At 41.4% G+C, this 15,560-nt stretch overlaps 1 protein-coding gene across 1 annotated transcript in view; it reads left to right on the top strand.

Moving 5' to 3' along the window:
- The first annotated feature begins 304 nt into the window (after nt 1–304).
- Nucleotides 305–15,560, top strand: part of LOC136875640 (sodium-coupled monocarboxylate transporter 1) — a 247,732-nt gene continuing 232,476 nt past the window's right edge. The window contains exon 1 of the mRNA XM_067149181.2: nt 305–439. The gene's annotated coding sequence lies outside the window, so the exon portion shown is untranslated. The remainder of the gene's footprint in view (nt 440–15,560) is intronic.

Here is a 15,560-nt window from a genome sequence, read left to right as displayed (position 1 = left end):
AATCAAAGGCGGGTGCGACAAGAGAGGAAACTACGAAAAGTATGAAGGTCTTTGGAATAGAAAATAGAAAAGACGGGGGAGAGGACAGCTCTCACGTACAGAATGGTGCCCTAAATTAGCGGTTACATCAACATAAACAGCTCGTATTGTTGTGATAGTGTGTAATTGAGTACAGTTTTACAACTTTTTAATGTGTCCACGTCGTAACTCTGGTTCCCTTATCGCGAATGAACGGTACGTCACATGTCACGTGGTATGGACAGGTGGGGAGAGTCCAGATTCACCCTGGGGTCAGAAGCGATGACTACGTTGCCTGCGGCGTTCTTGTGGGTAGTGCACTGCAACACACAGCTTGGGTTTGTCAAGTGGGGGCTGACTTGACTCGACAGATGCCCAGTCCGGCCTCACCTTTAGCAAGATCTGCGCGAACTGCAAACAGGTAGGATAAGGCGGTGTACCCGTCCTTTGCGAATAGGTTTCTGAGAAGTTTTAAAATTCCAGCATTATGCAGACAGCTCTGTCTTTTAAACCTAGGGAAGTATTTCATTGGAGAACTGATTCAGGAACTTCGGCAAGTGAATACATTAAGAGTCGTGCGAAAAGAAAACTGAGTCTATTCTAATGCAGTTACATTATTCTGTCATTCATATCATCCCCCTATAGTATTTTAAAATAAAATTACATTTGAAATCTTTCTGAAATTATTATTTCAGCTTAACGAACTGTGTCGTCACTGCCAAAATTGTATCTCTGAAATATCTGCAACTAGAACTTTGAAATTGTACCCTTCTTAAGTTTACCGAACAGTAGCCTATTTAGGTAAAAGTCGTCGTTTGAGTAAAATTTGTTACCTAGTCAATTATTATGGAAACAATATTGTACAAGACTGTGTAATGGATTCTCTGATTTAGATCAAGCCAATTCTCTCCATTGATTTTTAAATTATATCTGAAAAAAATGGAACATTATTACTTTAGTAGTATGTGAGATATAGGGACACAGTACACTGAAACACTAGAAACTGAGATCAAAGTAACGCGGAATGAAAACCCTTTTAACCGAATCCTGAATTTCAAACGAAATTCCTACCTCTAGGCAGTCTCACTTGTTACAGAATACTATCTACGTAAGGTATGAAGTTTATTCTATAAATATAATTCACAGCCTTATTTATAAGGTGTGTTTAGAAATACAGAAGTTTAATTGAGGGAATGTCCAGCGCGGAGTACATTTAATTAGTAAACTATTCTAGAACAAGTTCGTTACCAACAGTATGTCTATTTAATTAGGATATTCTCATTTTTTTTAAATGGAAACCTTTTAAAATGTGTATATTCGGTTTTGCTTCGATCTTTAAGATCGGAAGTAAGAAATCATTCCCTCAGCATAAGTTTTGACTTTGGTAAATGTGCTCTTTTCTACTGTATAGTTAACGGCCGTGCAGTAACTTTGATGTACTATCTACGTAAGGAATTAAGTTTATTTTACAAATTAATGTAATTCACAGCCTTATTTATAAGGCGTTCAGAAATATAGAAGTTTATTGAAAGCATGTCCAGTGCTATGTACTCTGAGCTTGTTATCGGCCGTGCAGTAACTTTCGATGTACTGTACAGCAATTTTACTTTCCTAGGAAAACATTCAGCTCACAACTTTTGAATTCACGTGAACAATACATTCAGATTTTTAAAAATTTAATATTTTAATCTAAAAACACCAGACATTTTGATAGATTACTCCTTTAGCTGTGATGCTTGTAGAATGGACCAAATATATCTTACATTCCCAGTATGAGTACGCCTTTATGGCTAGACAATAATGGTTGGCTTCCTGAAATAATTTTATTTTAATTAAATACAATATCAGAATATAAAATCATTCGGTTGCCATTCTTCTTTCTAATGGGAACGTTCACTGGTGCGTCGAAGTCTGGGGTATAATTTGCCTCGTTAAGACTGATCGAAAATTAGGGTAAACAATTGTAATCAAATGTTCAGAAGCATAATTGATACGAGCATAGGTCCTAGACCTATCGTCCAAGAATTAATTTGATTTTTATGTTAGCTGGAATATCTGACATCTAACTGCAATAATAATAATAATAATAATAATAATAATAATAATAATAATAATAATAATAATAATAATAATAATAATAATAATAATAATAATTTGCTTTACGTCGCACCGACACAAAATTAATAGGTCTTTTGGCGACGATGGGATAGGGGTGGGTAGTCCATGGTGTTAAAAACGAACAGCAAGAAGGTGGTTTATTTGGTGTAATAAATTATTTTTCCCTACAGCCTCCATGGATAAAATTAACATCTCTGATGCAGCACTTTAAGTAGATTTGAACTCAGGATTAACCTGTGAATTGTAACACTGACGTTTATCGTGACGAATTAATGTCACGTCACAATTAGTTTTAGCAAACTAGCAAAAAGGTTATAGAGCCGATTAGTTGACTGCGCGGTCCGAGTCACGCAGCTATGAGCTGCTATTTGGGAGCCATCGGCAGCCCTGAAGATGGTTTTCCGTGAGATTACCGTAATTACGGCCACGGCCGTTTCTCTCCCAGTCCTAGTTATTTCCCCACTAGGGCTTTGCTACCAATCTCGCACGTTTTGAATCCTAGAGAAATGGTTTACGATACGGGAAGTAGCATTAAGTAGAGGTACTATACTTCATTTCTGCTTGCCAGGGACCCTCGAACTTACATGGAAGAACTGATGGTACTTTGGTAGCCTGTTCGGATATTGGAGTCATAGATAATGTTAAACGATACGCGAAGTAGCAGAGAGACGAGATACTTTCCCGATACTTTCCAAGGACCAATCAAAACGCCCCCAACAGTAATATTACTTATTTAGAAGAATTAACACCGAACAGTCTGCAAGTACGAAATGCGACAGTTTTCTTTGTTCCTATTGATCAGCTGCGATGATGACGATTTTTGTATTGTCTGATAGAACTCTCATGAAGTGTGGCTACAGGATTATCATATACGGTGAAAATAATAAAAGGGCGATAATTCACTTTATTTTTTTAATTTTTTAGAATTTGCTTTAAGTTGCACCGACACAGGTGGCCAGCTGTAGGCCGAAGCACACTCCGCAATCGCCGACCCACGTCACATCATTCGCAAGACTAATTTAGCTGTTGCATCGGTAGCAGAAGTACGGTATTGCGTAATTCATTGATCCTTAGGATAAAATAATAATAATAATGCCTTAGCTACCGTGGTGTGGACCACCTGAAGTGGTGCCATCTAGGCAACCTGCCTGCCAATTTCGACATTCCGATTGTGTTGCTATATAACAACGAAAGCCAAATTCTACTCTACCGGTTGCTATGGCTAAGTTGCTATAATTACGTCGGGTGGCAGTGTGCCACCAAAGATCTTCACAACATGTCAACAAAAATGACATGGAGTGCCAAGATTTTTGATAGTCATTCAAAAATAGACTACCTCAGCCGGGATCGAACCCATGAACTTAAGATGAGGAGTCGGCCACTACGACTGATCCACCGCTGAGGTAGATGCAGGATGTGTTGAAACTCCATATTTGGAATACTATCCAGCATAATCTCCCCCCTCAGTCTGAAAGATGTCTGCCTTTTTCTTTCATTAGGTGATACATATTGCCTTTGAGAGCATAGTTCAGTTGAATTAAGAGTCTGTGCTGCTTTGTCCTCATCATAGAGGTCCCTGGACGGCATAACACCTGCACACTGGATTTTTCTCAAGTCTCCTTTCCTTGCCAGATGGACAGGGACATAGGAAGCATAGGAACTTTTCAAATGTTTCTCCGTGTAGCTCATCCGAGGAGTTTTTCAGAAATCTAATAAGATGTTGGCAGTCCTAAGGGAGAATAGACTGACAAAGTGGGGACAGGCAGTTTATTGGACAGTTACTTGTAATAGAGACCCATCAGTGTTGATAATATTCGTTACAGTGGCTTGTGTGTTACTCAGATGCTGTAAAGGAGTTTTTAGTACAACCGTAAGAACGTGTTCGATTCCCAACCAGGAGGTCTACAAATTTAGAAATTTACACTTCTGGGAAGGAACGAAATGGATAAGTTATTAATTTCTTCGGATTAAATCTAGGAAATCTCAGTTTACCCCCTGTGGGTGCGGGACGCAGACGAAGAATACACCCACGGTATCCCCTGCCTGTCGTAAGAGGCAATAAAAGGGGCGACCAATGGATGATATTAGAACCATGCGTTTACTTGTGATTCGTACCATTACGTGTGGATCACCATGGATCGACGTTACTTGTGACTAGTACCACCTTGCGAGGGTCTACGTTATATAGCAGCAGTACCATTTTGTGCGGAACATTATGGGTCTGAGTGTTTCTTGTGAAAGAGATCATGTGTGTTCCATTGGTCCGTTCCACTGTGTTCAGTATGGTCTGCGTTACCTATAATAGGTACCACTTTATGTACAACGCCATGTGTCTACGTTGCCTGCAGTTAGTACTATGTGAGAAACACCACGGATTTGGCTCACCCCCGTGATTAGTACCACTATTTGATGAATACCATGGGATTGTGTTCCCTGCTGGCGTTACCATAATGTGATGCACCATGGGTCCACATTGCCTATGATTAGTACCACTATGTGAGCGACCCCATGAGTATACGGGGCCTGTGATTAGTACCACCAAGTGACGAACACCACGGAAATACCAGCGCTTGAACACCTAGGTGAGGAGCACCATGGGTCTGCGTTGCTTGTGGGTGGTGCCCCTATGTGCGAAACGCCATGGGTTTGTGCTGCCTGCGAGTGGTGTCATGTGTGACATACCGTGGGTCTACATTACTTGTGATTAGTACCACTGTAGGAGGAATACCATGGTTCTGTTTTACCAGTGATTAGTACCATTATGATGGGCCGGTGACCTGTATTTTGGACCCCTTTAAATGAGCATCATCCCAGTAATTAAGGCATTGTGAATTGGATCCACTGATTGTTTTTCTCACGATAATTTCCTCATCACCATTCGTTTTAGATTCTAGTCAGTGGATACATTTCGAAGTTTTAATTTTAATTTCGTTATACCTCATACCATTAGCCAACGGCCGTAGCCGTGTTGAAACACCGGATCCCGTGAGATCTCCGAAGTTAAGCAACATTGGGCGTGGTCAGGAGTTGGATGGGTTGCCACGCGCTGTTGGTGGGGGTAAGGGAATGGAGGAGCGGAAAGGAACAGGCCACCCTACCGCACGTAAACTCCGGCTCAGGAGCACCTCTGCGGAGGTTCGGACCTGCCTTCGGGCAGAATAACCCTTACCTTACCATACCATTAGAGGCCGATGACTTAGCCGTTAAGCCCCTTTAAACAAACATAATCAACATTTCATAAGTTTTGTCTATTTTTTAAACACGTCCAAGAATTAATTTGATTTTTATGTTAGCTGGAATATCCTTGACATCTAACTGCAATAATAATAATAATAATAATAATAATAATAATAATAATAATAATAATAATAATAATAAACAGTTGCTTTACGTCGCACCGAAACAGACAGGTCTTTTGGCGACGATGGGATACGGAGGGCCTAGGAGTGGGAAGGAAGCGGTCGTTACCTTAATTTAGGTACAGCCTCAGTATTTGTCTGGTGTGGAAACGGGGGAAAAAAAATGAGAATCTTCAGGGCTGCTGACAGTGGGGTTAGAACTCACTCTCTCCCAGATGTAACCACACAGCTGTCCGGCCCTGACCGCACGGTCAACTCGTCCGGTATTAATAATAATAATAATAATAATAATAATAATAAATGTTATGGCTTCGGCTAGGGTGTTTGCAGTCATTTTGATTTGATTCGACGCCATCTCTCTTGCCTGCGCATTAATTTCGACGTTCCACTTCGCTCTACCAGATAGATGAGAGTAAACCAGATCTCTCTTGAGCGAACTTTGGGTGAGTTTTAAATTAATTTTGTCGGATAAATACAAAATGTGTCCCGGGAGTTTTTTTTTACATGAAGACATCGGACTTGGAGTGTGGAATATACTTTTTCCGCCCTTCAAAGCTCTACCTCTGCCGGGTTCGAGCACGCGATTTTGCGATCTGGAGGCTGGCACTCTACCACTGATCTAGAGAGGGAGCTATGATCACAATAAGTGAATACTCTCCCCAGTTTTACGGCTGACTTGTTTCATAGTCGGTCACAATCTAAATCGTTGTCTGAGCTATGAAAGCTGGTATGCGAGATAGTAAATGTCAGTCACGTTTATCAGGAAATTTTAGCTGTTACCTTCATTTTTTGAGGGGTTTGGATCTCTTCCTCTTTCTCCTATAATGACCTCGGCGGATCAGTGGTAGTTTCCATTTCATGATCCCAAGTTCGCGGGTTCGATGCCAGATGATAGTCTACTTTTGAAGGAGAGCCAAAAATCTTGGCACTCCATGACATTTTTGTTGGCATGTTAAGTTCTCTGGTGGTATTATATTGGTATTATAAATTTACTCATTCGAGACAAATATTTCAGGTTCCCTATGGGAATCACACCTAAATCGTTCCCTGGTGGCGCACTCTTTCCGATGATACGTTGGGAACTTTAAACCCCAGTATCCTACAAGGTCGGGAAATCTCAATTATCAAAGAGTCAACGGCCGTCAAAAGCCTAAGCTAGTACTTTATCACCTAATTTTCACTAATAACACGGGCAGATCCTGTGAGAAAATATTATTGGATAATTAGTCAATTGGTGTCATTAGAGCTCGTGTGAGCAACAGTTCAGAATAACAGATAAGATATGGGTAGGACGAACGAGCACAGAATAAGTCATTAGAAATCTGTCTTCTCTGTTCTGCTACAAAACAATCCATAAGTTGCCTCCTTGTAGAAACTGGCCTAACATCTCATGAGATTTGAGAAGTTTGCTAGAAATCCTACTCGCAGAGGCAGTGTGTTTCACTATATTAAAACTACTGTGTACAGTTATTAAAAGTGCATAAGTTTTCCGCTTCAGCAGCTTGTACACGGAACACAGTCCTCCGGCGCGTCGAACGGCTGCCTCTCACAGCGCAGCTCACTCCAGCATCCAACTCACACGCCGCACTTCGCGTATCAAGATGCTCTCGCTCCTCGCCGACGCACTCCTTAATAAACTCGTCACTGACTGGTACGCTCCGGACTGTCTCGTGACTGATTCAAGACTGACGCGCACTTCCACCTTCGCACATTTTACAGGCCAGTGGAAAATTCTCAGTCAAGCATCTTGCAGTTTCCACTTCCAGAGCATTATGGGCGCCGTCTTCCTAAAAATGCAGGAACTACGAGGAACTCTTCAAGTAACTTTGTAATGTTTTTTGGCATACAAGTAAAGTTTCTTCGAAGTTACCAGTTACAGTACCCATTCTTTGCGTATTTATGTGCAAGGACTAATGTGCTTAAATTAAGGTAACCTGCAAATGTGTGTCTTACAACACGCTCTCGTACACAATATTTACGACATTCTCATTGGGTACGTAAATATACTGGGTGGTCAGAAACGTGATCCGGGTATACGAGCGTTAGAGGGTTAGTCCTACTGATGAATGATTTGATATATCACGTCGTTGTCATTTCTTTCAACTAATTAAAAATTAACAATACGACATATGACACCTTCGTCAAAGTAGTCATTCTTTGTGCGAATTCCTATTTTGTTTGGTGTTTTAAATATACTACTATCCATAGGTTTTCCTAATTCTATCGCTTTTCGTTCTTCGCTCTTCATCTGTCACAGAACTTTCTGACACTCCAAAAGCTGCTGCTTTTCTTACAATCTATCACGAACTTTTCTTCCATTGCCTCCCTTCCATACAGTCCATAACGTTAGCGATTGCTGCACGAGTCGCACTCTTTAGCATCTAACAATGCAGGCAACTTTCAACGCCTTCCGTACTCTCACAGATAGGATTAACGTACACCATTAACCAGTTATACATTACACAACGAAAAATTAGAAAGCAGCGAGTGACATCTGAGTGCCAACTTATGCACGAGTGTCCTTGTAGCAAGAGCTCTGTTAGGAGATGGGCCACGCTGTATCGCGTGCGCGACCAGACTTCTTCCTAGCTGGCCCAATCTATATGCAGCGTGAATGTATAATAAAATACAAGTTAATATATTGAATTAATAGATAACAATTGGCAATGTGGTTCTTCAAGTAGAGAAACGCAATGATTTATTTACGTACCTAATGCACCCCAATATTTGCGCCAGTAGTGATGCGACAGACGTCAAATAGGCAATGCACTCCTACCTACGCCCCTCGCTATCTGTACGCTTGGTGTTTTGGCCCGCCATCGAAAGCAGTCTGCCATTTTCCCGAAGACGTGTGATCGATTGATTTATATGTACGTGAGAACATCGCCACTTAGTCGCCTTACCGTGGTACACATCCGTACGGAGTCCGTGGACCTGGTCGGTCTGCGCCGTAGTCTCAAACTCCCCCGTACCATCTCCCTCATCCTGCGCGATGACGAACAGTCCGGAGACCTCGTCATCCGTTTTACGAGGGATAGTGGTCTATTTTCTCGTGTGCAATATTGTTCTTGTCTTAGTGTATTTTTGTCGACTGCGCTTTTATCCCATTGACTCTAGTTCGTGTTGCGTATTTTAATGTTATTTTAACTCATCACTTGAATTCTATATTTGAATGTCCAAGCAATGCCTTATTCCATTATCACCTCTATTTTCTATTCTACCGAGCTCGATAGCTGCAGTCGCTTAAGTGCGGCCAGTATCCAGTAATCGGGAGATCGTGGGTTCGAGCCCCACTGTCGGCAGCCCTGAAGATGGTTTTCCGTGGTTTCCCATTTTCACACCAGGCAAATGCCGGGGCTGTACCTTAAGGCCACGGCCGCTTCCTTCCAATTCCTAGGCCTTCCCTCTCCCATCGTCGCCATAAGACCTATCTGTGTCGGTGCGACGTAAAGCAAAATAGCAAAAAAAATTCTATTCTTTTATTAGAAAATAAGGCATTGCAAATTAGATCCACTGATTGTTTTAATCTCATAATCATTCATCACCATTTATTTTAAACTCTAGTCAGCGGATACGTTTTAATATTTTACTTATCTCATGTCGTCAATCTCGTACCATTAGGGGCCGATGACCTTCGATGTTAGGCCCCTTTAAACAAGCATCACCACCACTTAGTCACAGTTGATACTCTAGCCGAAAACGACGACGTGCAAGCGAGATGTGTGCTGTGCTGCGCAGCCGTCTGAGCTTGCCTGATCTTCAAAGAAGAGAGAGGGAGGACACTTATCTCGCGAAGTTCACGTCAAATGCAGTTCTGGCATTTGAATGCAGCATTTGGGCAGCTATCGCAAATGCTAACATCGACAATGCAACAACATACATGGCTGGAGATAGAGTATGGTTTCATCGTCTGTCGCTCCATTAACTGTGCACATATAGAGTTGTATTAGTTTCTCTCCTTGTAGAAACAAACCGCCAATAATTCTCTATTACTTAAGATATTATGTTATACATCCAAGCCGGACACTCTGTGTACTGTATGTCAATGAACAGCGAGCAACAAAGACAATTAAATGCATCGTTAACACCTTAAACGACAGAATTAACTTGCTAAAATAGTCACTCTACAAACAGGGACAAATAACGTGCTTTAGTTTCCTTAAGGGGGTTTGCTTATTGCATTGATGAAATGAAATGGCGTATGGCTTTTAGTGCCGGGAGTGTCCGATGATATGATCGGCTCGCCAGGTGCACGTCTTTCGATTTGACGCCCGTAGGCGACCTGCGCGTCGTCATGAGGATAAAATGATCATGAAGAGAACACGTACACCCTGCACCCGTGCCAGCGAAATTAACCATTGATGGTTAACATTCCCGACCCTACCGGGAATCGAACCTGGGAGCCCTATGACCAAAGGCCAGCACGATAACCATTTAGCCATGGAGCCGGACTAAGCTGATAATCACACACCGTAATGACGTAATAGCTACTTACACAACAGCCACGGAGAGAGATATTTAATGTCACGAGTGAGATAATTACTACGAGGACGGAATTTCACTTCAGTGGCTGTTGTGTACAATACTTGGGCTAATGTACTTTAAATATTTCTATTATACATAACTTTGATACGTCGCCACGCAATCGCGTGCAGTGACTTTTGTTTTGTTCAGATTTCTATTGGGTTGGTGATAGAAGTTGAATATTTTCAGAAATAAGGCGTACCGAACATAACCGTTGTCGTTAGCAAGAAACAAAACGCTGGGCCTGGGCATATTATTGGTAGCCCACGAGAGAAGTCTCTGATAATCTTACTTTATTTGTAAGATTACTTTGAAATAATATTTGCCTGGTAACTGTTTTAATGATGGATATATAAATCGTGTCATCAGTCTACTAAAGAGGAACTCAGATTCTCTGTAGCTTTGAAATTGGTTTTGCCACCTCCGATAAAATAATTATACTATCCATACCATATGAAATTAAATATTCCTGCCATAGAATGAGTAACTGCATACTTGCTACGCTCTGGCAGGTTGTTATTGTTTTCTTTACTTATTTCAACATACCTGGGAGACCTAAGTAAACAAAAAGTGGATTTAAGTCTTCTGCAACGTTTATTGCCTCTTTGTTACAATTGTGTATGATGATTTAACTTTGCTGCAGGCTAAGCGCATTCTTTCACGAACCTTGAACTATTGAAGCACAGTGCTCTGTAATACTTCGGAAGGCGGCATTTTATAGAGCATAGTACGATGAATGTGTAGACAGGGCTACAAATATTATATAGTACATTATATTAGGAGAACTGATTAATAACGCCGTTGACTTTATTTTTTGTCTTTTGACACATCCTTCTATTAACATGCCTCTTAGAGACAGTTGTATAGGGAGGGGAATGGCTTTAATTTAGCATATGGTTTTAGTGCCGGGATTGGTCGAGGATATGTCCGGCTTGCCTGGTGCAGGTCTTGCAATTCGACGACCATGGGTGACCTCCGCGTCTGGATGCGATGATGTAGGGAAGTGAAACCCTGTGCCAGCACATAGCCATACATGCATTGTATGTAAGCTTTGGGAAGGCATTCTTTCTGATTATATTAGACATGTTTGTGAAGTTAATAACTGGTTCGATAGAAGGCAATTCGGTTTTAGGAAAGATTATTCCACTGAAGCTCAACTTGTAGGATTCCAGCAAGATATAGCAGATATCTTGGATTCTGGAGGTCAAATGGACTGTATCGCGATTGACATGTCTAAAGCATTTGATAGGGTGGATCATGGGAGACTACTGGCAAAAATGAGTGCAATTGGACTAGACAAAAGAGTGACTGAATGGGTTGCTATATTTCCAGAAAATAGATCTCAGAGAGTTAGAGTAGGTGAAGCTTTGTCTGACCCTGTAATAGTTGAGAGGGGAGTTCCTCAGGGCAGTGTTATCGGACCTTTGTTTTCTTATATATATAAATGATATGAGTAAAGGAGCGGAATCGGAGGTAAGGCTTTTTGCGGATGATGTTATTCTCTATAGAGTGATAAATAAGTTACAAGATTGTGAGCAACTGCAACGTGACCTCGAAAATATTGTGAGATGGACAGCAGGCAATGGTATGTTGATAAACGGGGCTAAAAGTCAGGTTGTGAGTTTCACAAATAGGAAAAGTCCTCTCAGTTTTAATTACTGCGTTGATGGGGTGAAAGTTCCTTTTGGGGATCATTGTAAGTATCTAGGTGTTAATATAAGGAAAGATCTTCACTGGGGTAATCACATAAATGGGATTGTAAATAAAGGGTACCGATCTCTGCACATGGTTATGAGGGTGTTTAGGGGTTGTAGTAAGGATGTAAAGGAGAGTGCATATAAGTCTCTGGTAAGACCCCAACTAGAGTATGGTTCCAGTGTATGGGACCCTCACCAGGATTACCTGATTCAAGAACTGGAAAAAATCCAAAGAAAAGCAGCTCGATTTGTTCTGGGTGATTTCCGACAAAAGAGTAGCGTTACTAAAATGTTGCAATGTTTGGGTTGGGAAGAATTGAGAGAAGAGCTGCTCGACTAAGTGGTATGTTCCGAGCTGTCAGCGGAGAGATGGCGTGGATTGACATTAGTAGACGAATAAGTTTGAATGGCGTCTATAAAAGTAGGAAAGATCACAATATGAAAATAAAGTTGGAATTCAAGAGGACAAACTGGGGAAAATATTCATTTATAGGAAGGGGAGTTAGGGATTGGAATAACTTACCAAGGGAGATGTTCAATAAATTTCCAATTTCTTTGAAATCATTTCGGAAAAGGCTAGGAAAGCAACAGATAGGGAATCTGCCACCTGGGCGACTGCCCTAAATGCAGATCAGTATTGATTGATTGATTGATTGATTGATTGAATAACACGATGGGTCTGCTCAAGGGTTAACGATCCTATTCGACGGGCGAATCACATCCAACAGTGTCATATACCCTCACTTGGCATGAACACTGCGAAAATGAAAATCCACAGCGTATTTAGTTTCCTCCGGATCAGGAATGGAATGAAGCCCCATCTAGCGACGAGGATAGGAACTGTGCCGGCTGCCGAAGCCTGTTGCATTCCTGGGACAGCGATTAATGACCGACAGATGAAATGAAATATGTTAGTGTGTTGCTGGAATGAAAGATGACGGGGAAAACCGAAGTAGGTGCCTACCCGGAGAGAAGCCCTTTCCACCTCCGCTTTAAGACCGGAATTTCAACCATAGAACCGAGCGGTGAGAGGCCAGCGCGCTGCCGCCTGAGCCACGAGGCGCTCTGAGCACTGCGAAGAGGTTTAGAAATGAACACAGGCTTTTCGCACGCCATCTATTGATTAGAAATTGTATATCACCACCTCTCCTACCCTGCCAATAAATATTTTGATGGTGAAGTGTTATCCACCAACGGGACTCGAACCTGCTAACCACGGTGACAATCTATTAGACATGGCAACCAAGCGGGCGCTGGGTTGGTAATCAATTATATCACACAGCTAGGATTTTTTTCCCCTCAAAGACCGTCTTTACGATCGTATATGAGAAAGCACATTTACTTTTGTTTCCAATTCTCGAATAGTGTGATACAGTTTTTGATATCAATAATGAGCAAGGCATGAGACTGCAACGTGCCCAAAATGCATGTACAAGGTATGATTTCGACGTAAGTCTACTGTATATGCCCAGGTATCCCCGAACTATGGACAGTTACCTTGGTTACGACTGAATGACAGACGTAGACTCCATGCGACTAGGTACTTTGGTGTAACAAGTGCTTTCTGAAAACACTGCTCTTTACATATCCACCAGATTTCGCTGCCTTAGTTGACTACACTTGTTGAATACCCGGTTAGGCTGTACGCTAGAAATTCCTGTATCGAACGGCGACCTACAACAGATCATTCACGATCACCGCTACGAACTGATGGAATAAACTCCCCAATAACATCAGGGAAGCTAAACCTTTGACAAAGTTTAAAATCCTCTGGCAGCGTCATCTTATAAGCACTTTCAGTCTTTCTTGAGTATCAATGGGATGCATGAATGAGAGTGAATATGGTTGTTTATTGTAATATGTTGCAGTTTATATTTTATACGTAAGTTATACTTGACTGACTTTAGTTAGTTTAGTTTATACTTTAGATTGAAAGATTTAATATGTTTAAATGAGGTCATTTCAGTTTTATTTATGTGTATGTATTAAAATGTAAAATGTTGAAATTCTTACATTGTAAAATGGTAAAAATTATATTGTAAATTAGTACTCGCTTATATACATGATCCTCTGCCGTTGGCCATCCAGTGGCTCTTCCGCCTTTAGGGGCAGTTTCCCACCCCGAGGAGGTCGTTGGCACTTGGTAGAGGGGGACCACTTATACCGGTGGTCACTCGGTAGACTCGGTTTAATGTCATGGGGAGCTAAAGGAGATTACTGCGAATACCATGGACAGCACACCGTACTAATGAATCGAGCCTGCAACAGCTCGGCATCAGAACAAGACTATCGACCCTTATCAACCAAAAACAACTCAGATATTTTGGACATATTGTCAGAAGACAGGAGGCACTGGAAATAGTTACCAGAGGGAAAAGTCGACGGCCGAAGACCTAGAGGACGTGCGCCGTTACGATGGATGGACCAGGATGAGCTTACAGCAAGCAAGTCACCATGCCCAAAGCAGAGACTTCTGGAGGAAGATCACCAAAAGGATTGTCGCGTGATGCCACTACACCCTTACGAAGGGTTGGACTAAGAGAGAGATACATGAAGTGGTTGAGTGTAAGAAAGGGCCAGGAGACCTAACTTCGCCGCAATGAAGTCTCTTTAATAATAATAATAATAATAATAATAATTGGAGTTATGTTGGGTCTTGACTGAGTTTTTATACCGGGTACTGTGGAAAAGTTCGCTCGAAATCGCTGGTACTCGAATTCGAGACGCTCGTTCTGGGACCAGATGACTAAGTAGCTCGTTCAACATCCTCACTGTGTTTAGGGATAGTTTAGGTTTGCAATCATTGTTACAGAAGTGGAAATATATGCAGTATTAATAATAAATTGAATGGTCTCTACTTCCGTGTGTAGACATTTTAAATTACGCCATTTAGGCGGTCTGTCAATTTCGAGGTTCCCTCTTACTCTACGAGGCAGAAACTAAAGCGCTATTAAATATATTCTCAGTGTTCTGATTTTGTCGGGTGAACATCGAATGTCTAGTCCCAAGGTACAGGCTCCGGATTAGATTTCTGGATAGTTTTAGGATTTTAATCCTGAACGGAGAGCTGAAACAAGTTGTCAGTCTCGCGGGTTCAATTGAGGGAGAATGAGCCCGGTATAGAAATCCGAGCAAAATGGCTTGAGGATGTTGTCACATTAACCATGTAACACTTCAATATCTGCTGGCAGTGGCCTTCAATTGGCTGCTTGTCACGGGTTTGTTTTAAATACTGAAGTGTCAGCAGATAGGGGTGTTGATAGCAGAGTGGCATTGACACTTTGTCACTTCATTCTCACAAAGGTGGCTGCGTTCGAATCCCAGCCAATGTAAGTCACATTTGGAAATGGAAATTTACGTCCTTGTGATTCGGATTCCATGCAAAACTTTTTTTCTGTGACGTATGATCACTGTATCTACAGTTGCACAAGACTGCATGCTTTGTCTTCACATCTACTAGAGCTTATCAGGAATACTTGTTTCACCGTTGTTCTCTGGAATTACCACAAAACTGTTCAGCTTTTAGTATGATGAGAGGAACAGTCTCTTGTCTTAGCAGAGTTGGTTTTCAGTGTACTTGCACACAGTTGTCGAAGTTGCAGTTGACTGGGTGAAGTTTTCACCTTTTCACACTTATGAACCTCTTTCAAAAAGATTTTTATACAACATGCTTTTTGGTTTTAAAATAGTACCAGTATTCAAATTTACATATGATAACAATAATATTTACAATAAGATACAAAAGTTGAAAACTAGAAAATCTGCTGGAATTGATCAAGATTTCTGGGGATATACTAAAGACAATTGGTTGGGATATAGGGCCACATCTGAAGTACTTACTTGA

Source organism: Anabrus simplex, chromosome 6, assembly GCF_040414725.1.
Source record: "Anabrus simplex isolate iqAnaSimp1 chromosome 6, ASM4041472v1, whole genome shotgun sequence".
NCBI classification, from domain to species: Eukaryota; Metazoa; Arthropoda; class Insecta; order Orthoptera; family Tettigoniidae; genus Anabrus; species Anabrus simplex.
The sequence above is the reverse complement of the archived record's forward strand: the minus strand, read 5'-3'. Positions and strand labels throughout refer to the sequence as shown.